At 38.9% G+C, this 26,928-nt stretch overlaps 1 long non-coding RNA gene across 2 annotated transcripts in view; it reads right to left on the minus strand.

The window, feature by feature from the left end:
• Nucleotides 1-722: 722 nt before the first annotated feature.
• LOC137062617 (uncharacterized) overlaps nucleotides 723-26,928 on the minus strand; it is a 213,010-nt gene continuing 186,804 nt past the window's right edge. The window contains exons 7-11 of one of the 2 annotated variants that reach the window (XR_010901257.1): nucleotides 15,001-15,189; nucleotides 9,451-9,627; nucleotides 8,855-8,885; nucleotides 4,580-5,316; nucleotides 723-1,033 (exon numbers count right to left, since the gene is read on the minus strand). This is a non-coding gene — a long non-coding RNA (uncharacterized lncRNA). Of the gene's footprint in view, nucleotides 1,034-4,579; nucleotides 5,317-8,854; nucleotides 8,886-9,450; nucleotides 9,628-12,120; nucleotides 12,256-15,000; nucleotides 15,190-26,928 lie in introns of those variants that run through there. The other variant, XR_010901258.1, reaches the window with a different exon arrangement.

A 26,928-nucleotide genomic window follows, 5' to 3' on the forward strand; every position in this document is an offset into this window, starting at 1 on the left:
ATATGTCCTCATAAACCACATTTATAGTGTAATACCAGTGTAATACCCATGTATTTATACAAATTTGTGTCCTCATAAACCACATAAACAGGCTCTCACACACACACACACACACACACACACACACACACACACACACACACACACACACACACACACACACACTTCTGCATAATGGTAACCACCAAAGTTACAGAAACTCCTACATGTCCAACATAACTGAACATTAAACACTAACAGAAACTAATAACATCTTTCCCTTTGATTGAAAAACCCATAAAATAAAACTTTAAACACTTTATTCCATACATTTTCTCTCCTAGCGCAGTCCCTTGCAAAGCATGCTGGGAACTACAGATCCACTGCCGTTAGTTATCAGCACAAATATTTCATGTAGTTTTAACGCAAATGAATTAAGTAAACTTTAGTTTTAAATATATTAAGCTGATTAAACACATTTTGACACAATTTAATTAGGTAAAGTAAACATCATTTAAATGTGTCTTATCTATGAAGGGCCTGAATCATTTTTTTGAGTGTACAATAATATTTTGAGTTTATATTCATTAAACCAATTTCCTTCATTGTATCAACTCAATTGTATTTCAATCAACTCAAAATTTTAAGGCAACCAGGTTAGTCATCAGGCAGTCATGTAAAGTGTTTTATACTCCTGGTATAAATATGTGGTAATATGGTACTATAAGTGTGTAGCGTTGTAAAGACTCCAGAGGGCAGAATTAAAACTTTACTCTTAATATAAAGATGCATTTTATTCCAAAGGCGGGCGAGTCTTTCCACAATTGATGTTCCCGATCCGTTCTATAAATGTGTCTTTTGTGAGACCCTGTAATGTACTTTTTTTTAAAGTATGAGATTGATTTGGCTTCAAACCTAATGGCTCTGGTTGGTATTTTACTGTCAGTGCGGATATTTCAAGCGAATGGCCCTTTAACAAATTCAGTAGCGAAAGCACATTGTAATGTCACATAAGCTCGTCCAGTTCCTCAGTAATGAATGGCTGCCCGCAGACCTAAGAGGGAGAAAGTTGAATTAATTCAGATGGTCCTGACATTCATGCATAAATAAGGCATTTAGTGCTCTTTGCATATGCCCTGTTTAGCAGAAGAGAGTTTTTTATTGATATGGTAGTAAAACTGTTAAGAATCCATTATGCTTTTATTAATTGGGCTGATATTAATCAGACAAGAACAGCGGACAAATAGACTCAGCATGTTTCTAGCGATGACTCTCACACGCGTGTCCATCCAGAAATGGGCTGTGATGGGTCACGGACAGCAGGAGGAAAGCTATGTGAAATGCACTTAACTTTTAAAAGCTTTTAAATGTCAAATGTCATGTCCAAAGTTTTGGGAGCAAATTAATCTGTCAAACAGAAATCAAATCAGAACTACACACTATAAAAGAAAAAATAAGTCACCTTTAGGTGGTTTCTAAAAAGTTGTATCCAATACAGATTGTGTTAAATCATCTGCACATTAATAAACAGGGAAATAAATGATTCAGTGATCAAAATGCCATTAAATATAGATTGATTCAGCTATGAGGAGCTCCACCGAAGACTAGTGCCCTTATTAAACTCAGTTCAGTTCAGTGTGGATTCAGTGTTGATTCGGTTCAGTGTGGATTCAGTGTAGGTTCAGTGTGGATTCGGTTCAGTGTGGATTCAGTGTTGATTCGGTTCAGTGTAGGTTCAGTTTATTGTGGATTTGGTTCAGTGTGGATTCAGTGTTGATTTGGTTCAGTGTGGATTCAGTGTTGATTTGGTTCAGTGTGGATTCAGTGTTGATTTGGTTCAGTGTGGATTCAGTGTTGATTCGGTTCAGTGTGGATTCAGTGTAGGTTCAGTTTAGTGTGGATTCGGTTCAGTGTGGATTCAGTGTTAAATTCGGTTTAGTGTGGATTCAGTGTAGGTTCAGTTTAGTGTGGATTCAGTTCAGTGTGGATTCAGTGTTGATTCGGTTCAGTGTGGATTCAGTGTTGATTCGGTTCAGTGTGGGTTCAGTTTAGTGTGGATTCGGTTCAGTGTGGATTCAGTGTTGATTCGGTTCAGTGTGGATTCAGTGTAGGTTCAGTTTAGTGTGGATTCGGTTCAGTGTGGATTCAGTGTTGATTCGGTTCAGTGTAGGTTCAGTTTATTGTGGATTTGGTTCAGTGTGGATTCAGTGTTGATTTGGTTCAGTGTGGATTCAGTGTTGATTTGGTTCAGTGTGGATTCAGTGTTGATTTGGTTCAGTGTGGATTCAGTGTTGATTCGGTTCAGTGTGGATTCAGTGTAGGTTCAGTTTAGTGTGGATTCGGTTCAGTGTGGATTCAGTGTTAAATTCGGTTTAGTGTGGATTCAGTGTAGGTTCAGTTTAGTGTGGATTCAGTTCAGTGTGGATTCAGTGTTGATTCGGTTCAGTGTGGATTCAGTGTTGATTCGGTTCAGTGTGGGTTCAGTTTAGTGTGGATTCGGTTCAGTGTGGATTCAGTGTTGATTCGGTTCAGTGTGGATTCAGTGTAGGTTCAGTTTAGTGTGGATTCGGTTCAGTGTGGATTCAGTGTTGATTCGGTTCAGTGTGGATTCAGTGTAGGTTCAGTTTAGTTTGGATTCGGTTCAGTGTGGATTCAGTTTAGTGTTGATTCCGTTCAGTGTGGATTCAGTGTTGATTCGGTTCAGTGTGGATTCAGTGTTGATTCGGTTCAGTGTGGATTCAGTGTAGGTTCAGTTTATTGTGGATTTGGTTCAGTGTGGATTCAGTGTTGATTCGGTTCAATGTTGATTCAGTATAGGTTCAGTTTAGTGTGGATTCGGTTCAGTGTGGATTCAGTGTTGATTCGGTTTAGTGTGGATTCAGTGTAGGTTCAGTTTAGTGTGGATTCAGTTCAGTGTGGATTCAGTGTTGATTCGGTTCAGTGTGGATTCAGTTCAGTGTGGATTCAGTGTGGATTCGGTTCAGTGTGGATTCAGTGTTGATTCGGTTCAGTGTGGATTCAGTGTAGGTTCAGTTTAGTGTGGATTCGGTTCAGTGTGGATTCAGTTTAGTGTTGATTCCATTCAGTGTTGATTCGGTTCTGTGTGGATTCAGTTCAGTGTGTATTCAGTGTTAATTCTGTTCAGTGTGGATTGAGTGTTGATTCGGTTCTGTATGGATTCAGTGTAGGTTTGGTTCAGTGTGGATTCAGTGTTGATTCGGTTCAGTGTGGATTCAGTTCTGTGTGGATTCAGTGTAGGTTTGGTTCAGTGTCGGATCAGTGTAGGTTCGGTTTAGTGTGGATTCGATTCAGTGTTGGTTCAGTTCAGTGTCGATTCAGTGAAGGTTCAGTAAAGTGTTGATTCAGTGCAGTGTGGATTCAGTGTCAGTTCGGTTCAGTGTGGACTCAGTTCAGTGTGGACTCGATTCAGTGTAGGTTCAGTTCAGTGTTAATTCAGTGCAGTATGGATTCAGTGTTGATTCGGTTCAGTGTGGATTAAGTGTAGGTTCGGTTCAGTGTGGATTCAGTTCAGTGTTGATTCAGTGAAGGTTCGGTTAAATGTTGATTCAGTGCAGTGTGGATTCGGTTCAAAGTGGATTCAGTGTCAGTTCAGTTCAGTGTGGACTCCGTTCAGTGTGGATCCAGTGTCGGTTCGGTTCAGTTTCGACTCGATTCAGTGTAGGTTCGGTTCAGTGTCGATTCAGTATAGGTTCAGTTCAGTGTCGATTCAGTCTAGGTTCAGTTCAGTGTCGAGTCAGTGTGAACTCGGTTCAGTGTTGATTCAGTGAAGGTTCAGTTAAGTGTGGATTCGGTTCAGTGTCGATTCAGTGCAGGTTCGGTTCAGTGTGGATTCAGTGTCGGTTCGGTTCGGTTCAGTGTTGACTCGATTCAGTGTCGATTCAGTGTAGGTTTGGTTCAGTGTCGATCGGTTCAGTGTAGGTTCAGTTCAGTGTGGGTTCAGTTCAGTGTCGATTCGGATTAGTGTCAAATTAGTTCAGTTCAATAACTGTATAAAATTAATCAATTATAAAAATAAGTTCAATTCAGCTATAAGCAGCTCTAATAAAAATAACAACAAGTGTCGTTCTTAAACTCGATTCAGTTCAGTGTGGATTCGGTTCAGTAAAGGTTCCGTGTCGATTTGGTTCAGTGTTGATTCATTTCAGTGTTGATTCGGTTCAGTGAGGATTCATTTCAGCGTTGATTTGGTTCAGTGATGATTCATTTCAGTGTTGATTCGGTTCAGTGATGATTCATTTCAGTGTCGATTCGGTTCAGTGATGATTCATTTCAGTGTTTATTTGGTTCAGTTGAATAACTATAAAATTCATCAATTATAAAAACAAGTTCAAAGCAGCGCTACAGAAGACAATATTGTCGCAATTCTGTTAAATACCACTCAGACTACATAAAATATAAGCTCTCCTGCAACTAGTAAACATGGTTCATGCAGTGAATGTTGGCTGAACAAAATTCTGAACAAATAATAATAATGCATTTATGATACGTTCTAATATGGCATCATGTTCAGTCGCCACTGATGTAAAATCTAAAACCGGTTGAGAATCAAAGTTAAAGCGCAACCTCAACATCAACTCACCTCTCAGACCTCAATGATGCTTTTCCCCCAAAACTGTCACTCAGCGTTGGCTAATGATGAAAGGCCTGTCAGTCATCGCTACGACAGCTCTTCTCCACCGCTAACAAAGACATTAACCGTCTGAGTGAATGATGGGCGTCCTTGAGAAAAACTCCATCAATCTTGGCGTCTCTAAAGCGCTGAGATCAGGCTGGTGTTATGAAGTGAAACAGAAGTCAGGGAATCCTTCTTTAACACACTGTGCTAAAAATCTAATTTAAATTGGAAATTTATTCTCCCCATAAACCTCGTCTCAAACCCGTTTTAGAGCGTCCACCGCCCTTTCTGTGATAGATTATGCCTACGAAATATGCAGAGCAGCAGGGGTTAAATCTGGGCCGGGAACAACAGTGGATGCTACAAAATAAAACGTTGTTTATCATGGCCACAGGCCGACTTTAGTGCCGCTCTTGATATCAGCGTTAAAAGTGATTTGCGGCACCGTATGTGGCAAGGAATCAAAACTTAATTTAGGCAGATAAAGATGCCATTTCAGAGGCAGATAAAGTGCTGCATCATGGGCGGGCCGGTTTCGGGCCTCCGCGTGGATCTTCATGGGCAGCCGGTCAGATTTACAGGCCTGTTTTTTCTGCCCCATAAACGGCAAGTCTCCTTGCCAGGCGACACAGGAAAATGTTAATGGATTCATTTGTCAAGAAGGCCTTCCGCTTATTTACAGTCCACCTCCATAACGTCTCCTGTAAGACACACACACACACACACACACACAAATAATCCACCAACGAAAGTCAAAATATCGATTTACCTGCTCGTCACCACAGTGACTCACCGCAAAAGAAATGGACAGAGACCATTAACACACAAAGTATGCTAGCTGTCTCACCTCGCCATTACTGTAATCATGATAAGTAATCTCTGTGTAATTTACATAATTGGGGCATTTGAAAGTTGCTAAATAACACCGCAGAGGACAAACTGAGCTGCATTCAAGAGGAAAGAGCTCCTTCTACTGTATAAATCATGCTGGCATCGTAAGAAAAGTCCACTGAAGGCGAGTATAAAGAACATAAGTGCAGATAAAACATGGAACATGAAAATGTGGAACATGAAACATGGAACATGAAAATGTGGAACATGGAACATGAAAATGTGGAAAATAAAACATGGAACTTGAAAATGTGGAACATAAAACATAAACATGAAAATGTGGAACATAAAACATGGAACATGTAAATGCGGAACATAAAACATGGAACATGAAAATGTGGAACATGAAACATGAAAATGTGGAACATGGAACATGAAAATGTGGAACATAAAACATGAACATTAAAATGTGGAACATGAAACATGGAACATGAAAATGTGGAACATGGAACATGAAAATGTGGAAAATAAAACATGGAACATGAAAATGTGGAACATAAAACATGAACATGAAAATGTGGAACATAAAACATGGAACATGAAAATGTGGAACATAAAACATGAACACGAAAATGTGGAACATAAAACATGGAACATGAAAATGTGGAACATAAAACATGAACATGAAAATGTGGAACATAAAACATGGAACATGAAAATGTGGAACATAAAACATGAACATGAAAATGCAGAACATAAAACATGAACATGAAAATGTGGAACATGAAACATGAACATGAAAATGTGGAACATGAAACATGAACATGAAAATGTGGAACATGGAACATGAAAATGTGGAAAATAAAACATGGAACATGAAAATGTGGAAAATAAAACATGGAACATGAAAATGTGGAACATAAAACATGGAACATGAAAATGTGGAACATGAAATATTGAACTTAAAACATGGACATAAACCTAAAACATGTTCATAATTTGAAATATGGGTAACACCAACATGGGTAAAACATGGAACAGTTCGAAGATGTGGAACAAAATATGGAACATGGAAATGTGGAATGGACATGCTCGAATTCACATACCATCCTCCTAAATAGTATTTAAAATTAGAATTAATTAGTCCTAATTTACAGTATGTTAAAATTAGTATTCCAATAATACCCAGATGGTCTACATTTTCCGGTTAGAATCCGAAGTGCAGATCCGTGCACACTCTAACCGCTAATACTGCCCACAACCCATTGCAAGTTGGACGAGGATTCAATTAGTACTACAAACATGGATAAAAAGTGTTAAAAAACTACAAACATGGCGGATGTGCGATATTTAAGTATTGAGGTTTAGATAAAGGGGTTTGAGTGATTAATAATCAATATCTAAAAAATTAATTCTATGATATCCAGCATTGTGAAATTTTGATGTTTGATCATTAACTTTTAAATGCATCATTATGCAAATGAGGAGAGTTCTAATGAAACACCCACAACTGCAGACCAACGTGTGACTGCATTTACCTCGAAACGGTAGGAAATTAAATTACAGTGAATGTGGAGGTGAATGTTTCACGGTGACTAGATGATTGACAGGGCAGTTTAAACGGTGACGGGATGCACGTAACTGAGAGCAAAGTTTACAAAACAGGGCAAATGTGCGTGAGAACGCAATTCCAGGAAACGCAGTGTTTCGCGCTGGCGTAAGCTCTAAGTAAATCTAGTCCCAACGCTTGCCTACTCTTCTGCTACACACTGGAAAGAATAATTTTTCTTCACAAAAACAGTGCCTCCTTTTAGGGCGTAGTATAAGTAGGTGAATTGGAACCTACTTCTGAAGTGTGCATACCATGAACACTTTAATATCCCATGAGGCCACGGGAGAATAAGATTGTAAGTGGCAGCGAAGCGACGCAACGGACGCCGTAGGTCACATGATGATCACAGCAGGGTGGAGGAAGAACATCTGAATCACATTTGTACCCCACACATTCATACTATACTAGAATTAACTTTTTGAGGTTACAAAGTGCTTATTGTGTGTGTGTGTGTGTGTGTGTGTGTGTGTGTGTGTGTGTGTGTGTGTGTGTGTGTGTCTGTGTGGGCATGTTTCTGTGACATATGAGGACACAAAAGTGTATAATGCCATGGGTATGACACAGGTATTACAGGAGAGGGTGAAATATGAGGACATTACCCATGTCCCCACTTTTCAAAAGGCTTATTTTGTGCTTATACTTAATTCTTTATATTATATATGGTCGGTTTAGGGGCAGTGTGTGTGTGTGTGTGATGGTTAGGTTTAGGCGCAGTGTAAGGGAATAGAAAATACACCTATGGAAAGTCCCCACAATCCACAAAAAACTAATGTGTGTGTGTGTGCGTGCGTGTGTGCGTGCATGTGTGTGTGTGTGTGCTCATGTGTATCCTGTAAAATGTCACAAACCCAGTTGCTGAGTGATTCAGCAGCGGATCAAAGCCACGCCACACTCGTAAAAACCCCAGTGAAGAGGTCACAGCGCGGCTCACACACAGCAGCCGACGACTGGTTCCACTTTAGGGTTATTCTCATGAAACACACGGCTGCGAGTAAAAGCATATCGTGGCCCAACACTCCTCTGGTTACATTCAGGACTAACAGCCAGATACAACGCAAACACACCGCAGTGGAAATCATCACTTACCAAGAATAAAGTAAAAACTTCACTGAACTGATTTGGCACGTTATAAAAATCATGAGTGTGATTGAAACTGTGATTCTGTTGCATGAATGCCATCGAAACTAATAAAGATTTTAGTCAAAAGGTTCTTGGCATGGTAGTTTTTCTGTGATATTGAACATGTTAGGCCATTAGGGATGCAGGTGTAAAGATAAATATGATTAATCATCTTCTGGGTCTTATCAGAGCAGGTGTGTGTAAATCGTTCCAATCACATAACAAAGATTTTTAAAGAAAATGATCAACTAAACCAGTGGTGTGACATATTGAAATTATACCAGTTCATACGTCAGAGATTTAAAGTAACTACAGTGTTTTATGGAGGTGTAAGTTAAAACGCTGGCTCAATTTACCCCACAGCATTTGCCTCACTTTGCCCCACAGCTGCTATTTTGGATTAAACAAGCTAGCTCACCAAATCAGGCTCATATTTATCTAAATGATTAATATTACTAAATCACCAATATGGATCAGAAATAGTTTAGACCTGGGTAAATTTGCTTTGATGCAACATCCGTTACGTTATGCTAAAATTTTACTTTAAGCCTTTTTATAGTAAACGTGTGCTTGTCATGTTCACAGTCCGGCAGAAATGATGGGTGGGTTCAAAATAAATGGTCACATGACAATAAAAGAGTACAGTTGCAAAAGATAAAGGGGGTGGATCAACTTACCCACTGGCTCATCTTACCCCACTCTCCCGTACTGGAAAACAAGAAAGAAATATATACTTGTTTTGCAGTGTACACTGTCAGAAAAAAAGGTACATTTCTGTCACTGGGGCGGTACCCTAAGGTACAAATCCGAAAAGGTACTAATATGCACTGTACTGATATGTACCTTTAAGGTACTAATTTGTAACATTTATAGGTTAGTAAGGTATAAAGATGTACCTTTTCACTTTTGTACCTTAGGGTACCGCCCCAGTGACAGCACTGTACCTTTTTTTCTGAGAGTGTATTGTGAAGAGTTCATCACTGCACATTATTACAAATAAAAAACCTCAAGAGTCTCTCCTACTCATCAAACATCTTTATTTAGACACTTTACACCATCCAATCAAATCCTGAAGAGGGAAATCAAGTCCTGCTGTCGAATATTACAGAAAACATCACTTAACAGGTTCGCCAACAGCATTTTATTTTAATGAGTCAAGCTCACAATTGATTGAATTTTGGCATCACTTTGAATACTTTTATATATTTTAATGTTGCATAATGAAATCCAAAATTCCCCTCATAGTTTTTTTTGGGATATAATCAATACTCACTTTTCAAACGGGTTGAATTGCTCCTCTGCCGCCGCATATCATCACGCCTGGAAACATATGATTATTGAAATCGACTATATTCAGAAATCTGGAGCAGCGTCTCCGCCCTTTTAATAATGTCATCAATCATCCTGATCCCGTCTGCCTTTTCCAGGTCACCTGTAGATCCCCGGACACCTGTGGGAGGACACAAGGACACACAGCAGGACACACACCCTCAGTTCATGATATTAAACACACCATTCAAGCAATGTGCTCCCAAATTGGTACTCATTCGAAAGCATAACGTTTAGAATTCATGGTAACACTTTATTTTAAGGTTCAGTTATTAACTAGTGTCTTATAATCATGCATATTACTAAGATATTGTCTGTTTATTAGCACTTATAAAGCTCATATTAATGCCTTATTCTGCATGAGCTTATTCTACATCCCTTAATCCGACCCAATACCTAAACTTAAACGCTACAAAAACTACCTTACTAACTATTAATAAGCAGTAAATTAGGAGTTTATTGAGGAAAAAGTCATATTAATAGTGAATATGTGTTCCCCATACTAAAGTGTTACCGAATTCATTAGTTCACACGTACATTAAATTAAATAGAGTAAAGATTATGCGTATTTGGGATATACACAGACAGGATTAGTATTATCTAGGGACCTCTGTGATTTAGAAATGGCTCCACATCTGAGTTTCGCACGGGATAAACAAACCCTGTGATGTTACTCGGATTTACTGACTTATCTCCCGGATATGACGTCAAGACTTGTACATGTTTTTTTCGTTATAGCTGTATGAAATCATAAACAGTCATATGTATCGATATCGTTTGGATTGTTTTATTGTAATGAAAATAATTTTGTTCAGTTAGAGAACAGACGCTACAGTTAAAAACTGACCTGAGCTCAGACAGCAGGAGTCAGAGTTAATGAATGCGTCCACACTGAACGCGAATGTCCAGTGGAGATTTATTTTAACTATCGCAGCGACAGAAAAGGCTTTAACCAATCACATACAAGGAAACAAAGGTGATGAAATGTCCAGTTGATGTCTCTAGCCAGTCACTCAACATTAACCTTTGCCAGGTATGGCATTTCTCACTAAATTACAGCTCCTGTGGAGTACATGCAGATTACTGTAGGCTAACGATACCATAACCAGCAGCCCTATCGCTTTAAGCAGGACTGAGCCTGGTCAGTCGGGTTACCGCGTTTGCATGACCATGTTCACTGGGTGCATTTACATGCACGTTCTTAAGCCGCATGTAAACACGGTAACCCGTTTTCTTTTATCGGAGTATGGTCATAAACGGCGTAAGCATAAACCGGTCGGGACAGGCCGTTTTTTGCCTCTTATTTCGCGCGGCATGTAAACGCATTAACCTGCTCTCTGTCGGCTTATTGAAGAGCGCATGTGTGATAGGGGACAAAAACTCAAACTTAGAGCAGATTTAAACGCATCCAGACAGAGCGAGCGAGCGTTTTGCATGAAATAAGGACATATATCACAAACGCAGACTCTTTAAAGACCCAGAACATTGTAAAGATGTGTTCAAGCAGCAGCAGAATAAGAAGAGGTTCAGTCTAAACGCTGCATCTGGAACTGATGAGGGATAATATGAGCCGTGAATCTCCCGCTGACACACTTTATTAACATCACAACTGACGGAACATTTGGGATACTCAGAGTCGGACATTATTATTATTGACGTCACTACAAGAAAATAACCGGTTTATTAATAAAGTCATGTAAACGCGGTTCACTTGCGTTGTCAGTTTACTGGTTTGCATGTAAACGGGGAAAACTGATTATTTCAATAAGCTGATTTTTTTTGAGTTATCAGCTTATGGTGTGCATGTAAACGCACCCAGTGTTGGCTCATTAGGCATTATCGGCTTAAGAACGTGCATGTAAACGAGCCCATTATCTCCTCTCCACCAATCAGCTGGCGTGTGGTCCGTCTCTTCACCTGCACAAAACGCCACCATGCAGATTTTTCTAACTTTTTTTTAGGAAGCCTGTGGACTCGATGTCCTGACGGGCTGGACACAATAATTTACAATGACAATGATACATTAAAATAGAAAAACTACTGAAAATACACAAACTCGTACTGAATACCAACCTATTCTGCACTGAGCCGGCACACGACTCCCTCTCGTGATGTAATATGACACCATGTTGACATAAAAAACTTTTTTTTTTCTTTTTAAACTATTAAATTAGTATTCTCTCATGCCCTTTTAAAACATTTTAAATCCTGCATTACCTTTTCATATGGTAGGCAATTTTCATTCAAGGTTATATATTCATTTAGAAAAAAAATTTTACCTGCAAAACACTGCAAAAATGCTTTGCTTACTCAGTATTTTTGTCTTGTTTCTACTCCAAACATCTAAAAATGCTTAAAACAAGAAGTATTTACTAGACAAGCAAAAGTAATTGTCTTGTTTTGGGGAAAAATAACTCAAAATGAAGAGAGTTTTTAATTAAAATAAGATAAATAATCTGCCAATGGGGTGAGAAAAATAATCTAAAGCAGATTATTTATCTTATTTTAAGCAAAAACTCTCTTCATTTTGAGTTATTTTTCCCCAAACCAAGACAATAATTTGTACTTGTCTAGTAAATGTTTCTTAATGTAAGAATCTTTAGATATTTTGACTAGAAACAAGACAAAAATACTAAGTAAGAAAAGCATTTTTTGCAGTGAATGCAGACACAGATGAAGATATTTCTGATGAACTCTGAGAACTCTCCATAGACAGCAATGAACACTTCAAGGTCCAGGCGAGAATATTCTGTGCAAAAACAAACAAAGATTACTTTATTCAATAATTTTAGCATTTATCAGGAATAGAATCTTTTGTAACATTATAAATGTCTTTACTGTCACAGTTTAATGTGTCCTTGATTAATAAAAGTTATTACTTTCAGTTTTTAAAATTGTACGGACCCAAACCTTTGAACAGTGGTGTCGCATCTTCCCACTTTTGAACTGTACCCTCATCTGTGAGAACTCGTTTTAACCTTTATATTCATTCATTTTCTGAATGAGTGAGTGTTTGCAATGCAACATTAATAAGTGAGTTTTTATCATGTCTCAGTGGTTGAGTTGTGTTCATCGGACTGCATGATGTGAGGAATCATTTCTGCCCGAAGCACCGACAGTGTGAGACGAGTTACGAGCCAGAGTTTAGCACTCAGGGTTAGGAGACTGTTAGCAAACAGCAGTAACTGATGGGCTGCTCTGGCTACGTCGACACTAATCCGGATAAATTTAAAAGTTTTCGTCTAAAAACGCTCTGCGTCCACACTATCATTTTCAATCGTTTTCCAAAAAGTGTTCATCTACACTGAAACGTCTGAAAACGCTTACATCCCCGTACTGCACATGAGCAAATCCAAGACGCTTCGACTTGCGTCATTTCCGCTACTCGTTTATACTCATTTTGCGGCAATGTCGAGAAACGGCACTGAGTTTTTTAACAGTATGTACAAACTGACATTAATATTTAACAAGGCTGTCAAAACAGAAAGCATACGAAACAACTGCTGTACAATGTCGTTCACCATCTTGGCTGAATTGGTCATATGACTGCATCACATGGCTAAAAATGCGTCATCGTATTAAAAAGCCTCCGCTTTCACAGTCCACACTACTACGCGAAGACGGGGTTTTCAAATGTATCCGCTCTGGAGAGCGTTTTCAAAACGATACGTTTTCATTGACTTAAAACACTGTCTCAGTGTGGACGGAAGGCCAAAACAGAGAGAAAAATATATTGTGTGGACATTTCATCTCTGTGTGTGTGTGTGTGTGTGTGTGTGTGATGGGTAGGTTTAGGGGCAGTGTGTGTGTGTGTGTGTGTGTGTGTGTGTGTGTGTGTGTGTGTGTGTGTGTGTGTGTGTGTGTGTGATGGGTAGGTTTAGGGGCAGTGTGTGTGTGTGTGTGTGTGTGTGTGTGTGTGTGTGTGTGTGTGTGTGTGTGTGTGTGTGTAGGGTAGGTTTAGGGGCAGTGTGTGTGTGTGTGTGTGTGTGTGTGTGTGTGTGTGTGTGTGTGTGTGTGTGCGTGTGTGTGTGTGTGTGTGTGTGATGGGTAGGTTTAGGGGCAGTGTGTGTGTGTGTGTGTGTGTGTGATGGGTAAGTTTAGGGGCAGTGTGTGTGTGTGTGTGTGTGTGTGTGTGTGTGTGTGTGTGTGTGTGTGTGTGTGTGTGTGTGTGTGTGTGTGTGTGTGTGTGTGTGTGTGTGTGTGTGTGTGTGTGTGTGTGATGGGTAGGTTTAGGGGCAGTGTGTGTGTGTGTGTGTGTGTGTGTGTGTTTGTGTAGGGTAGGTTTAGGGGCAGTGTGTGTGTGTGTGTGTGTGTGTGTGTGTGTGTGTGTGTGTGTGTGTGTGTGTGTGCGTGTGTGTGTGTGTGTGATGGGTAGGTTTAGGGGCAGTGTGTGTGTGTGTGTGTGTGTGTGATGGGTAAGTTTAGGGGCAGTGTGTGTGTGTGTGTGTGTGTGTGTGTGTGTGTGTGTGTGTGTGTGTGTGTGTGTGTGTGTGTGTGTGTGTGTGTGAGTGTGTGTGTGTGTGTGTGTGTGTGTGTGTGTGTGTGTGTGTGTGATGGGTAGGTTTAGGGGCAGTGTGTGTGTGTGTGTGTGTGTGTGTGTGTGTGTGTGTGTGTGTATGTGTGTGTGTGTGTGTGTGTGTGTGTGTGTGTGTGTGTGTGATGGGTAGGTTTAGGGGCAGTGTGTGTGTGTGTGTGTGTGTGTGTGTGTGTGTGTGTGTGTGTGTGTGTGTGTGTGTGTGTGTGTGTGTGATGGGTAGGTTTAGGGGCAGTGTGTGTGTGTGTGTGTGTGTGTAGGGTAGGTTTAGGGGCAGTGTGTGTGTGTGTGTGTGTGTGTGTGTGTGTGTGTGTGTGTGTGTGTGTGTGTGATGGGTAGGTTTAGGGGCAGTGTGTGTGTGTGTGTGTGTGTGTGTGTGTGTGTGTGTGTGTGTGTGTGTGTGTGTGTGTGTGTGTGTGTGTGTGTGTGTGTGTGTGTGATGGGTAGGTTTAGGGGCAGTGTGTGTGTGTGTGTGTGTGTGTAGGGTAGGTTTAGGGGCAGTGTGTGTGTGTGTGTGTGTGTGTGTGTGTGATGGGTAGGTTTAGGGGCAGTGTGTGTGTGTGTGTGTGTGTGTGTGTGTGTGTTGGGTAGGTTTAGGGGCAGTGTGTGTGTGTGTGTGTGTGTGTGTGTGTGTGTGTGTGTGTGTGTGTGTGTGTGTGTGTGTGTGTGTGTGTGTGTGTGTGTGTGTGTGTGTGTGTGTGTGATGGGTAGGTTTAGGGGCAGTGTGTGTGTGTGTGTGTGTGTGTGTGTGTGTGTGTGTGTGTGTGTGTTGGGTAGGTTTAGGGGCAGGCGCAGTGTAGGGGGCTAGAATGTACGGTTTGTACAGTATAAAAACCATTACGCCTATGGAGAGTCCCTGTAAACCACATAGACCAACATGTGTGTGTGTGTGTTTGTGTGTAATTGATGAAGAGCAAACAGATCATTATGTTCAGCCAGTGTCTTTGTGCTTGTGTTTACCTCGTGGACTAATGAGCCCCTCCTGCGTCTCATATCTAGCCCATCATGGCCTCCCACACGCAGACGGGCCGAGCCGCCACATGTCCGTAATAATGACCAGCGCTGGCTTTCTCTGTGAGAATCAGAAGCTTTTCCTGCAGTGTGATGCAGGTTTGAGCGATGACCGCGAGCACAAGAGACCCTCATCATCTGTGAAGAAGCAGAGTCGATTTCAAAGAGTCTCTCTGACCTTTTTAAGAACATGAAAGCTTTCTGTTGATTTCTTCACGAATGCCGCCCACCTGCATGCACGACCGATAACACAGAAGCTGCGCGCAACGCTCACTCCCCCTCAACGCTGTCCAAATGCCTCCTAACAAACAAACAAACACCCACAAACATACACACACACACAAATACACACACACTGCCCCTAAACCTACCCATCACAGGAAACATTCTGCATTTTTACTTTCTTATAAAAACTCCTCCTGTGTGATTTATAAGCCTTTTGTAAAGTGGGGCCATGGGTAATGTCCTCATATTTCACCCTCTCCTGTAATACCTGTGTCATACCCATGGCATTATACACATTTGAGTCCTCATATGTCACACACACACACACACACACACACACACACACACACACACACACACACACACACACACACACACACACACACACACACACACACACACACACACACACACACACACACACACACACAGCCCCTAAACCTACCCATCACAGGAAACATTCTGCATTTTTACTTTCTCATAAAAACTCCTCCTGTGTGATTTATAAGCCTTTTGTGGCGGTAGCACTTTTAGCATAGCTTAGCATACATCATTGAATCGGATTAGACCATTAGCATTGCGCTCAAAAATGACCGAAGACTTTATTTTATAAGATATAAGATAATAAGATATAAGATAATATTTTTCCAATTTATAAGTTTACTATTCTGTAGTAACATCGTGTACTAAGACTAACAGAAAATTAAAAGTTTAGACCGATATAGATAGGAACTATTCTCTCATTCCTGCGTAATAATCAGGGAACTTTGCTGCCGTACCATGGGTGTAGCGGCGCAGTGATATTACACAGAAAATAGTTCCTAGCTGGCCTTAGTAGCTGGCCTTAGTACACGATGTAACTACAGAAGAGTCACATTTTAAATAGGAAAATATAGTGAAAGTCTTTGGTCATCTTTGAGCGTGATGCTAATGGTCTAATCCGATTCAATGATGTATGCTAAGCTATGCTAAAAGTGCCACCGCCAGATACAGAGATCGGCTGAATGGAGTCAAAAACGGTAAAACTCAACTGTTTAACTCTAAGGGTCTTGGAAAATGAGCCTATTTTCAAAAAAAGTGGAGTGTTCCTTAAAAAAACTAGTTATTAAATTAATATCTTATACATTTCAAAATAAATATTAAATAAATATATAAATATTTAAATTAATTAAATATCTAGATATTAAAAATCTAATAAATAAATGAATTAATTAATTAGTTAATTAATTAAATACACATTTAATAAATTAAATAAATATAAAAATAAATAAATAATAAATAAATATTTAATTAATTAAATACTAGAATATTTGGGATTAAATTAATATTAAGTTCAATTATTTATTTTATTAAATATTTATGTATTTAATTAATTAAATATTTATATATGATTTATTTAATATGTATTTATTTCAGTAAATGTTATTTATTTATATCATATTTCTATTTAATTTATTGTGTATTTATTTTATTTTTCATCTTTTATTTATTTATTTGATTAAATGTTTAATGCTAAATGCTACTACGTATGTATTTGTATTTCATTTATTTAATTACATATGTATTCAATGTATTAAATATTTATTTAATTGATGAATTATTTTCGTCATGTATATTGTTATATGAGAGTCCCAGACAGTGGAAAAAGATCCCACGGTAACACTTTATTTTAGGGTTCATTTATTAACTATTAACTAGTGTCTTATAATCATGCATATTACTATGATATTGTCCGTTTATTAGCACTTATAAAGCTCATATTAATGCCTTATTCTGCATGAGCTTATTCTACATCCCTTAATCCGACCCAATACCTAAACTTAAACACTACAAAAACTACCTTACTGACTATTAATAAGCAGTAAATTAGGAGTTTATTGAGGCAAAAGTCATATTAATAGTGAATATGTGTTCCCCATACTAAAGTGTTACCGTATTGTTTTTATTTTACAGTATTAGAAGTAATTAATTGGAAAATATATCAATATGTAATAAATAAATAAATGTCCGCTTATGGCCATATTGTTTATATGAATGCTTGTATATGATACAGTTTATATATATTTCAAATTTATTCCCATAAATTCTCAAATTCCTGTTAAATTTCCAAATTGGAATATTTCGATACGATCCCAATAATCTCACAAGCAGCAGCTGAAACTGATTTAAAATCAGACAAACCCGGTTGACATGAACAGCTTAGAGTTTCCGAAGAATCCCAACAATGCCTCAAACCGTCTGCTGTTGCTTCTCCTGAAGGAATTAAAGGAGAAACGCCTCGGCTCAGACATCCGAGCAATGGTCCTCTCATTAGTTGAGATGCTTGGGCGAGTCTTTGTGCTTTAACCTGAAGCTGGCAGGTTGAAGCCCTGAGTAATTACCCTGTTCTTTCACATAATTCCTCCCCTCCTCAAACTGAAATGGTTTGACCTGCTGAAGTAAACAGGCATTAATCACAGGCGGATGGGGAATTATCAGAGGTCGAGCCCAAGGCGTTTTTAGGGGGCGAGTGTAGCCAAAGATGGATGCGATTGGGACTCTGGGTTTGCTGTCCTTGGGGAGGCAGACCGCACCAGCTGATCGGGTCACTGGTCCACCTTGCAAAAGTGTGTCAAGGACAGCATAAGAGCTTCGAAACGCAACCTGAGTGAAGATCACGGCCCAATCAGGACCAAATAAGCAGGAAAACTGAGGACAACATGGAGAAATATGTGTCCTCCAACCAATACGGAACTTTCTTGAAATACAACCCACACACTCTAAAAAAATTCTGGGTAAAAAATATGGACTAACCCAGCAATTGGGTTGTTTTAACCCAGCGATTGGGTTGTCTTAAGCAAATATTTAACCCAACCGCAGGATTAAAACAACCCAATCGCTGGGTTAAAACAACCCAGCATTTTTTAGAGTGTAGGAGCGTTTACTAAGGTTGTGCCCCTATCGTCAATATTTTAACTCATGAAATACGACCCATAGGAGCGTTTACTAAAGTTGTGCTCCTATCGTCAATATTTTAACTCATGAAATACGACCCATAGGAGCGTTTACTAAAGTTGTGCTCCTATCGACAATATTTTAACTCTTGAAATACGACCCATAGGAGCGTTTACTAAAGTTGTGCCCCTATCGACAATATTTTAACTCATGAAATACGACCCATAGGAGCGTTTACTAAAGTTGTGCCGCTATCGTCAATATTTTAACTCATGAAATACGACCCATAGGAGCGTTTACTAAAGTCGTGCCCCTATCAACAATATTTTAACTCTTGAAATACGACCCATAGGAGCGTTTACTAAAGTTGTGCCCCTATCAACAATATTTTAACTCTTGAAATACGACCCATAGGAACGTTTACTAAAGTTGTGCCCCTATCGACAATATTTTAACTCATGAAATACGACCCATAGGAGCGTTTACTAAAGTTGTGCTCCTATCGACAATATTTTAACTCTTGAAATACGACCCATAGGAGCGTTTACTAAAGTTGTGCCGCTATCGACAATATTTTAACTCTTGAAATACGACTCATAGGAGCGTTTACTAAAGTTGTGCCCCTATCGACAATATTTTAACTCATGAAATACGACCCATAGGAGCGTTTACTAAAGTTGTGCCGCTATCGTCAATATTTTAACTCTTGAAATACGACCCATAAGAGCGTTTACTAAAGTTGTGCCCCTATCAACAATATTTTAACTCTTGAAATACGACCCATAGGAGCGTTTACTAAAGTTGTGCCCCTATCGACAATATTTTAACTCATGAAATACGACCCATAGGAGCGTTTACTAAAGTTGTGCTCCTATCGACAATATTTTAACTCATGAAATACGACCCATAGGAGCGTTTACTAAAGTTGTGCCGCTATCGTCAATATTTTAACTCTTGAAATACGACCCATAGGAACGTTTACTAAAGTTGTGCCCCTATCGACAATATTTTAACTCTTGAAATACGACCCATAGGAGCGTTTACTAAAGTTGTGCCGCTATCGACAATATTTTAACTCATGAAATACGACCCATAGGAGCGTTTACTAAAGTTGTGCCGCTATCGTCAATATTTTAACTCATGAAATACGACCCATAGGAGCGTTTACTAAAGTTGTGCCGCTATCGTCAATATTTTAACTCATGAAATACGACCCATAGGAGCGTTTACTAAAGTTGTGCCGCTATCGTCAATATTTTAACTCATGAAATACGACCCACAGGAGCGTTTACTAAAGTTGTGCCGCTATCGTCAATATTTTAACTCATGAAATACGACCCATAGGAGCGTTTACTAAAGTTGTGCCGCTATCGTCAATATTTTAACTCTTGAAATACGACCCATAGGAACGTTTACTAAAGTTGTGCCCCTATCGACAATATTTTAACTCATGAAATACGACCCATAGGAGCGTTTACTAAAGTTGTGCCGCTATCGACAATATTTTAACTCTTGAAATACGACCCATAGGAGCGTTTACTAAAGTTGTGCTCCTATCGACAATATTTTAACTCTTGAAATACGACCCATAGGAGCGTTTACTAAAGTTGTGCCGCTATCGTCAATATTTTAACTCTTGAAATACGACCCATAGGAGCGTTTACTAAAGTTGTGCTCCTATCGTCAATATTTTAACTCTTGAAATACGACCCATAGGAGCGTTTACTAAAGTTGTGCTCCTATCGTCAATATTTTAACTCATGAAATACGACCCATAGGAGCGTTTACTAAAGTTGTGCTCCTATCGACAATATTTGAACTCATGAAATACGACCCATAGGAGCTTTTACTAAAGTTGTGCTCCTATCGACAATATTTTAACTCATGAAATACGACCCATAGGAGCGTTTACTAAAGTTGTGCTCCTATCGACAATATTTGAACTCATGAAATACGACCCATAAGAGCGTTTACTAAAGTTGTGCTCCTATCGACAATATTTTAACTCATGAAATACGACTCATAGGAGCGTTTACTAAAGTTGTGCTTCTATCGACAATATTTTAACTCATGAAATACGACCCATTGGAGCGTTTACTAAAGTTGTGCTCCTATCGACAATATTTGAACTCATGAAATACGACCCATAGGAGCGTTTACTAAAGTTGTGCCCCTATCGACAATATTTTAACTCATGAAATACGACCCATAGGAGCGTTTACTAAAGTTGTGCTCCTATCGACAATATTTTAACTCTTGAAATACAACCCATAGGAGCGTTTACTAAAGGTGTGCCCCTATCGACAATATTTTAACTCATGAAATACGACCCATAGGAGCGTTTACTAAAGTTGTGCTCCTATTGACAATATTTTAACTCATGAAATACGACCCATAGGAGCGTTTACTAAAGTTGTGCCCCTATCGACAATATTTTAACTCATGAAATACGACCCATAGGAGCGTTTACTAAAGTTGTGCTCCTATCGACAATATTTTAACTGATGAAATACGACCCATAGGAGCGTTTACTAAAGTTGTGCTCCTATCGACAATATTTTAACTCATGAAATACGACCCATAGGAGCGTTTACTAAAGGTGTGCCCCTATCGACAATATTTTAACTCATGAAATACGACCCATAGGAGCGTTTACTAAAGTTGTGCCCCTATCGACAATATTTTAACTCATGAAATACGACCCATAGGAGCGTTTACTAAAGTTGTGCCCCTATCGACAATATTTTAACTCATGAAATACGACCCGTAGGAGCGTTTACTAAAGTTGTGCTCCTATCGACAATATTTTAACTGATGAAATACGACCCATAGGAGCGTTTACTAAAGTTGTGCTCCTATCGACAATATTTTAACTCATGAAATACGACCCATAGGAGCGTTTACTAAAGGTGTGCCCCTATCGACAATATTTTAACTCATGAAATACGACCCATAGGAGCGTTTACTAAAGTTGTGCCCCTATCGACAATATTTTAACTCATGAAATACGACCCATAGGAGCGTTTACTAAAGTTGTGCCCCTATCGACAATATTTTAACTCATGAAATACGACCCGTAGGAGCGTTTACTAAAGTTGTGCTCCTATCGACAATATTTTAACTCATGAAATACGACCCATAGGAGCGTTTACTAAAGTTGTGCTCCTATCGACAATATTTTAACTCATGAAATACGACCCATAGGAGCGTTTACTAAAGTTGTGCTCCTATTGACAGCAGGACACTTTCATAAAGCATTTTTCCCTTTTATCTGCGTAATATTTCAGGTTTTGCATAGCTCAGTTGGTAAAGCATTGCCCTATACAACAACATGTGATCGTGAGTTCGATCCCAGGGAACACGTGCTCATAAAGTATGTATGCACTTTAAATCGCTGGGTAGGTTTAGGGATGGGGTGGGTGTAGTTATACATTTTAAAATGATCACGCATTTTGATTGTTAACAACAGTCATGCGTCATTTCATGACGTCACGTTACAAGACACTGTGATTATTTTGACGGGCGCATGACTTTAAAACTTAAATCAAGATCGTAATAAGGTGCTAAAAAAACGACCTAACGACCCACAAAACTCGCTCCTCCACCGTGAGAATAAATCACCATCCGAATGCGAGTTTATCAATGAGTTGGCATGCAAATGTATTTTTACACACGTCCACATGAGAAACAATTACCATCCGAATAGGGCTATAGACTGCCTGTGTGTTCAACTCAACACAAAGACATTGAGCAGATAATTGCGTTACAGGTGTGTGTACAGGTGTGTGTACTAGTGTTTGTGAGTGTTTCTGCACGAAAGCCAGATGTCCGGCTGCTCAGAAACACAGGGGTCACGCGTGTCCTTAACCTTAAGTGGCGCTCTAAAAGGTATTGATGCTTTAAAAGGGTTTGAGAAGGCGATCAATATGGAGATTCATTCAGTGTGGCATTAGAGTGTCCCTGCAGTCATATTACAGCTGTTAAAGAACACACACACACACACACACACACACACACACACACACGTGAGGCCAGGAGAGCCGTGGGCTGGTTGCGAGCGAAGGCCTTTGTTTAAGGTTGGCAGATTTGCTCTGCGAGAGAATAAGCTGTGCTGATTGCAATCAGGCAAAGACCTGAATAAAAGGTGATTACGTCTTCATTTCTGTGTGCAAATGTAATTTTTGGAAGCGTTTGCACATTCCGAAATATTCGTCTACACACTCTGGACAGCAACTGGCATAGCCCTGACTTTCATACATGATTGGAAATAATGAATACTGTCGTTTTTTTATATTTTTGATGACACGCATGCATGAACGTCAGAAGAAATGACATTCAGGCATCAGCAGCGTCAGTGCGACGCCGATCCAAACAAAAGCTTCATTTGGAGAGCCGTGCCTCGACTGATGAACCAATCATGTGCGAATTGTTCATTTGTTAATCGTACACATTTGATCTGTAGAAGTGAGGACATCACAGTCATGTGTCATCAAATCAACAAAAGACCAAATTAAATAATTAACAGGACAGAAAGACTGCAATCAGAGACCATTACATTCACCACCTGTCAGAAGTTTACACACACGTCTCTTATGATCATAAAAACGGACATGATTGAATGGATTTCTTTACAAAACAAAACATTTTAAGCACGTGTAAGGAGGCCATATTCTGCCCTAGAGCAGGTTTTCCTGCTTGAATGTTGATTATTTCCTCATATTCTCCATTGTTGCGGCTCCTCTCTTCCCAGTCTGTCAGTAACTCTGTTTAGTTCCTCTCTCTATGAAGCCCCTCCTTCTGAAAAGCACAGTGTGCTCTGATTGGTCGGCTGGAGTGGTGTGTGTTGTGATTGGTCAAGCGGGAAATGTCCCGCCTAGAGATGCACCGAATGTTCAGCAACCGAAATTATAAGTAAAAAGGCCGAATAATTTTTGCCGAACAATGACGTTTTTAATGACGCGATCAAATAGTAACCCACGTAGAGTGAGAAGCGGCGCTTTATGCAGCAAACATGTCAGCAGTGTGGAAGCACTGTTTAGTGCTGCATCTCATGTCATCGATGAGAAGAGGAACCGACTTTCATGTGAGAAAGCAGAGAAGCTACTTTTCATAAAGAAGAACCTGCCACTTTTCCTGAAGAAGTAGGCTAAGTAGGCTTATGTCTAGGACAGTTATTTATTTGTTGTGGGTTCATCCACATTTTTTGCACTATTCAATGCACATTTGATGTTGTAGACATACAGAGTGTATTTTTGTTATTTGATTTATTTCTCTGAAAAGCAACACAAAATAGTAAAAAGCAATTTTTTACTATTTAATTACTGTAATGGTAAAAAATGGCCAAATAAATGGAAAAAATGCGATACACCGCGTTCGGTATTCAGCCTTCGGCCTTCGGCCAAGCATTTCATTATTATTCGGTTTCGGCTTATAACTAACGAATAACTAACTCAATCAGGCCCCTCCAATTTTTTCTGTACATGAATTATTTATTTATTATCCCCTCGGGTCATTTTGACCCGAAACTCTTTTTTTTTTTTTTTTTTGAGAGAGAGAGAGAGAGAGAGAGAGAGAGAGAGAGAGTTCATCTGAGTGGTCCAAGACCCTAGGACTTTTGTCGCACATGAACCATGAATGCACAATTTTATTTTATTTTTTTACTGGATTCAAGGATGGTGTGATGGTAATAAAAAAAGTTACAAATCCTTCACTCGCGGGTCAATTTGACCCCCATAAGAATGAATGGAATGCGAGGAATTTTTCAGTACACATACAAAAAACAAAAATGCTCAAAATTCCTAATTTTTTAAATAATTATTTATTATTATTGCCTATTTAAAATCTAGTAATTTAAAGGTCAATAAAGTTAAAAAATAATAAATAAATAAAAAACTCAACAAAAAAAACTCTTATTAAAATTAAAAAATATTTATAAAATTAAATTAAATAAGCTTTCTGGACAAATTAAAAATGAAGTATAATTTTAGGGCTTCGGGACATTTTGACCCGCGGGGGAATGATGGGAGTTAAATAAGGAATATTAATACGTGTTCGTTCCCGCAAGAAAACTCAAGACTACGATGAAGTTCAGAAACACTGACACTGATATACAGAAGAACTCCAACAGCAACATCACACACACACACTGAAGACACATCAACATGGACACATAATAAGTGCTCTTTAAAGGCTCATAACACACACAGTTTGTGCCAGTCTGGTGTTAATCTTGAGTATCTGTAGAGTCGTGTTGATCCTTCATATCTCACAAGAGTCTTTAGTTTATCATAATTATAAAAGACAGATACACTGAACCCATTCTTTCAGAAAACAGCCGAGTCCGTGGAGGCGTGCAGTGGGCGGAGCTAAAGAGACACACAAACACACACACACACACACACACACACACACACACACACACACACACACACACACAAACACACACACACATACACACACACACACACACACACACACACACACACACACACTGCCCCTAAACCTACCCATCACAGGAAACATTCTGCATTTTTACTTTCTCATAAAAACTCCTCCTGTGTGATTTATAAGCCTTTTGTAAAGTGGGGCCATGGGTAATGTCCTCATATTTCACCCTCTCCTGTAATACCTGGAGAGGTAGATTAATGCATGAATGTTTTGCTGCTAACTTTCAATGATTCAGCTAAACCAAAAGCAAACATTACTTTAGTTTTTTCTGTTTTTATTAAAGTATTTTATTGAACTTTTTTCTCCTGCGTCCTTTTCTTCCGTTATCCAGAACGGCATCAGCTGAAAGGTTTGTTTGAGCTGCGTCCTCTACTGTACATGTGTGAATTAACATTTTAACCTCGGCCTGAGGTTTATACTTTAAATTTTGGTGTAAAGAGGACTTTACATCTGCACAGAAATAGAACTTTTGGTACCACTTTAGTATGGGGAACACATATTCACTATTAATATGACTTCTGCCTCAATAATCTCCTAATTTACTGCTTATTAATAGTTAGTAAGGTAGTTTTTGTAGTGTTTAAGTTTAGGTATTGGGTCGGATTAAGGGATGTAGAATAAGCTCATGCAGAATAAGGCATTAATATGAGCTTTATATTTCATTAATATAAGTGCTAATAAACAGACAATATCATAGTAATATGCATGATCATAAACAACATGTTAATAGTTAATAAGTTAACCTTAAAATAAAGTTTTACGAACTTTTTTTGTTATAAAAAACAAAGGTAACACTCAGGGCCGTATCCAGGATTTTCTAAATACTGAGGTCCAAACATGAACTTTGGAGGGTTTGAAAAAAAAAAACATTTCCCTCCTTTACATATGCATTTTAAGACATAAGAAAATCAAAGAATCAGCTACCTGTAGCTTTAAAACCATGTCAGCGTGAAGTATTAATTATTTTAAGAAGACAAATAAATGAGAATCTGGTTAAATGTTGCAAAAAGATTAGACTCCAAATTAGAAAATCAGAAAATCTTTTTTGTTGTTAAATTGAGCCAAAGACGACGTGACTCCGTCTTTGAAAACCTAGCTAAAGTTAATTTTTGTGATTTACATTATGTAAAGAACATTATTTGAACATAAAAACCTTGATATATTTAATGTTGAATGAGTAAAATCATGTCAAAGATAGAAATCAATGTGAAAATATAACCAATGAGTGAAATCAAAATGTGATGCTCCTAATCTCAATATTAGATGATGAGACTTTAGCCTGGATTTCACAGACAGGAATCACATTATGTGTAGCCATTAGGAATATACTGTAGGCGAATGCTTTCTCTATTCTGAGCACAGGGGGCTACCTGCTCTTTCTGTCTCATCGCCATCATCTTCTCTCTTTCTTTTTCCCCAGTCTCGTTCTCTTGCCCTATCTTTGCTTCAAACAAAGCTCAGCTTTGAAAAGAGAAGTCTTTTCATTTTCGTCTGTATCGGTAAAAACAAAGTTGTAAATGTAAATTTACTGAAGGCTTCCAAGAAAACCAGGTCAAGAAAACGTTATTAGTTTGCATCCCTGATTATTAAACGCTCTCGCGGTGTTGTGATGTCAAACTTCAGTCGTTGTTCGAAGCGCCGGTTGGTGGTTGTGGCATTTGTCCCGCCTCTCCTCCACTGTGATTGGACATTGATGTTCACCCAAAGTTGAACTGTGGACGCTCAACGCGTAAAAAATGGACAAAACCTGCCAGCTGTTGGCGCTATTGAAAAGTGCTGCGCATCCATTGGAAACAATTGAAAACATACGCCAAGCGAGCGCGAACACCTGTTGTACACGCCGCCTTAATAGACTATTATTTTGCAACTTCTATTATGTACACCTCTGAGAATTACTGAGGTCCGGACCTCGGGGACCTCATGGTGGGTACGGCCCTGGTAACACTTTCTTTTAAGGTACTAGTTAATACGAATTGGACCCTAAACTATAAAGTGTTCCCATTTTTATGCTTCTGAACCTTAAAATAAAGTGTTACCATGCTTATTTTTGGCCCAAAAGCATAAAAATGGGAACACTTTATAGTTTAGGGTCCAATTGCAGAATAAGGCATTAATATGAGCTTTAGAAGTGCTAATAAACAGACAATATCTTAGTAATATGCATGATCATAAGCAACTACACTGCAAAAAATGCTTTTCTAACTTAGTATTTTTATCTTGTTTCTAGTCAAAATATTAAAAAATTCTTACATTAAGAAACATTTACTAGAC

Source organism: Pseudorasbora parva, chromosome 23 (genome assembly GCF_024679245.1).
Source record: "Pseudorasbora parva isolate DD20220531a chromosome 23, ASM2467924v1, whole genome shotgun sequence".
NCBI lineage: Eukaryota > Metazoa > Chordata > Actinopteri > Cypriniformes > Gobionidae > Pseudorasbora > Pseudorasbora parva.